This window comes from Montipora capricornis, chromosome 2, assembly GCF_036669925.1.
Source record: "Montipora capricornis isolate CH-2021 chromosome 2, ASM3666992v2, whole genome shotgun sequence".
In the NCBI taxonomy this organism is placed as follows: Eukaryota; Metazoa; Cnidaria; class Anthozoa; order Scleractinia; family Acroporidae; genus Montipora; species Montipora capricornis.
Genome location: NC_090884.1, coordinates 10,058,987 through 10,062,256, shown reverse-complemented (window position 1 = coordinate 10,062,256; position 3,270 = coordinate 10,058,987). Strand labels below are relative to the sequence as shown.

Genomic DNA, 3,270 nt, shown 5'->3' with positions numbered 1-3,270 from the left:
CGACGGGGATCGTAACCCCGCTGAATCATGCGATCTCGAAGCGGAGATAAATATATAGTGCCGAGGGGCTCTTAGTTCTGGACAAGAAAAGCCAATTGGCGAATCTTTTGGGACCATTTAGGAATACGAGGGGCTTATTTTGTCGGCAAAGCTACTGACGCTACTGCTACTCCGAAACGCTTGCTCCGCCCAGAACTTAGTTTAATATAAGCCAAACATGCTGGTAACTTGTGAAGCATTCGTACCTTTTACAGACATGTACGATGATATGTGTTTTTGCTTCGCTAATCAAATTTTCACAGGATTATTTAAAATAACAACAGTTCTGTCATCCGGGCGAGACTCGAGTTGTCAACTGCAGTAACATAACAGGTTATGTATGAAGAAATGATTATTGGATGAGATTTTTAGAAAATCCGAAATTATCAACTTCTCGGTAATTGTTTTAGCCAAGCCAGTAGCACTTATCTCTTCGATAAAGTTAACATAAATAAAAATAAAACCGAAAGATATGCACAATGTTAAATAATTCAACGATTTTATGAAACAGCTCGATTAATTTTTTTATTGTGGAAAACAAGTGTCAATTTTTTATGAGGTGGTACAACACTGGTCAATTGACCTCTAATTTCTGGTCACAGAGTTTCTGCAGCGCTTTGTTATTTTATAGTATATTATCTGGGAAATTAAAAGGGGATTAGTTCCCCCAGGGGGAGGAGAAGTCTCATATGAGGGGGGCGGGAATGCTCGTAGTCTCGCTTGGGGGTGTGCATTTCGGTTTTTGGTCTCACTTAGGATAGCATTGAAGGCCTCGTTTACGGTTGCACGCGAAGAAATATAAAAATATATTATTCAATTATTTAATATGTTTTAAATATGGTCCCTTTCCATTGAGGGATTAAAAAAAAGCCTGCGTCACGCCCAGGTTGGTATCATTTCAGGGGTTTAAGTCAGAATTTCCCAGGAACATCCTCCCCCGAGATTAGTTCCTCAAATAGATAAAATCACCAACTGAACAGACGGGAAATTGAAATTAAAAGCTATCGCCGAAAGAACAATTTTCGTGAGTTCTATTCAAGATGAAAATTTCATGCGCGTGGTATATTGATTATCCGTTGCCCGACTGCACAAAGCGACACAAAATACCTGCCTCTCGTGACAAAGTCACGAGAAATGTACTCACCAGACAGGTCACGGCTAAGGAAGGTAGCTGGCTGTTTAAAGAAAAGAAATCCTAGAAACCTGGCCGTTTTGGTCCATAAAGATAAACAGTAAACATATTGTGGTCATACGGCAAATAGCAGCGGGAACACAATATTGTCCATTTGTTCAATTACTCTCTGGCATGATGACGAAGCGAATATTTAGTGGACTTATCTTTTGCGGGTTCTTGAGAATGTTGATGCCTTTGGCGCTTCGTCTGCTGCTTCCTCATATTAATTTGTCTTCCAACGAAAATTGAAAACGACTTTGTTCCACTTTTTAAAAACAGCCACTTTCCGTGAAAATATTTTAATACTATAAATTATGGGCAGGTGACGGCTCTCTCAAAACTGAGAATATTGCGATTCTGTCAGCAGTAAATAACTTCTTTTGAATGTTCCCTGTGTTATCTGCCGAAGTTTTCCGATATCATTAATTGCTCACTTAAATGGCTTCATTAAAGTTCTTGGAATGTCTGTATATTTGACAGTCTGATGTACGTCGGTTTCTAAGGAAAAGCTCTTTAAATTCAAATAATTTGGATGTCTTCCAAGGTTGCAATAAGTGAAGTTGAAGACGTCAAATACGGAAACCCCGGCTTGCAGAAGAACAGCTCCGAGGGTTACATAGCTTAGTGGTCCTTAGTGGCAGAGGCCATGAGCGCGGGGTCCTTTCAAGCCTGGATTTTTTTCTCAAACTGCGAAATTATGTCGACTCGAAAAAAAAAGGAAGTGGGTAGTTTCTAAAGAAACTGTGGTGTTGCGTCGGTGGGGAAGTAGCATATAAAAATTTGGTTTTATCAACGGACTGATAATGTAAACTGGCCACCTTACAGAGATGGGTGGCCAATTAACATTATCAACTCCGTTGATAAAACCAAATTTTCGAAAAAAAAACACCCTTTTAATGAAACAGCCAGTTGAAGATCAACAACAATCTACCTGTGAGGTAAGGTAATGATCACGCATACGCATAACCATTGGAATAGGCCATTTCCCAGTTCATGACGTCTGAACTCGGAAATACCTATTGGCAGCCATGGACAGCTGCTTCGGCGTCGTTAGGCCTCATCAACTTATACTAGGTGGGTGTTTTAGGCACCAATTTAAGTGGCAGTTCCACATAGCAAATGTGGTGAACTGGGTTGGGAAAAGCATGAGGCATAACGAGGCCGAAACAGCTGTCCATGGCTGTCCATAAACCGGCTAAAATGGTTGTGCGCATGCGTGATGTGTTGGTCACACCGGGTGTTACGATGCTTTCAATACGGCGAGGTAAGGCCAGGGTACTGTCCTAACATAACGTAACTCATATAATACCAGATGTGCTGCAAATCAAAACTTCTTTAAGCTATCAGTACGTACCAACTATGGTACATCTACATTTAAATATTCTCTGCAATAAAAATCTGGAAATCTGTCTCACTAGAATTTACATGTGTTCCATACATGGTCTGAAAAAAGAAGTATAAAAGATTCTTATTGAGTACTCAAAATTTGACCATAGATTAACTGCTAGCTATATAAGATATGCTGTGTAATATATAGTATTTATGTATGTCTTCTCTTACGATAATAATATCCTAGTCGTCTTTAGTGTAGCTATCAACTTCAATTATATTTAACATGCGGCCAACGCCAATTTATATCTACACATGACAGTGACCAACTCGAAAGCTGATTGGCTACTTTGGTCACTGTACACTATTAAATATATTTTTTTTCCTGGCTAATTTCTGTTAGTATTTTCTCCATTATTGTAAACTATGTTATATTAAGTTGTTTCTTCTCCGTAAACAGTGTAAAATAATAAACTTGAACTTGAACTTGAACTATCTTGAAAATAAGAGGTGATTATCATCGAGGGATTTCACCCATGGAAATGTTTTTCTTTAACCCTCCCAAACTCGGTCATGTGATCAGGGACAACCGGCCACAGCCCCCTTAAAATGTCAAGCAAGGGCCAGTTCTCTGAGTTCTGCTTGGTTTCACGGCAAAGAAAGATCGCGGAGAAAGAAGATTTTGGATGTTTTGGCCGTTTTGGCCGGGTAAAAAATGGGACGAGAGC

At 39.5% G+C, this 3,270-nt stretch overlaps 1 protein-coding gene across 4 annotated transcripts in view; it reads right to left on the bottom strand.

Annotated features, from left to right (window-relative positions):
- The window catches only part of LOC138038791 (probable gluconokinase), a 22,031-nt gene extending 20,708 nt beyond the window's left edge, over positions 1 to 1,323 (bottom strand). Inside the window, exon 1 of one of the 4 annotated variants that reach the window (XM_068884838.1) lies at positions 1,184 to 1,323. The gene's annotated coding sequence lies outside the window, so the exon portion shown is untranslated. Of the gene's footprint in view, positions 38 to 1,183 lie in introns of those variants that run through there. The other 3 variants (XM_068884837.1, XM_068884840.1, XM_068884836.1) reach the window with 3 other exon arrangements.
- Positions 1,324 to 3,270: the final 1,947 nt, after the last annotated feature.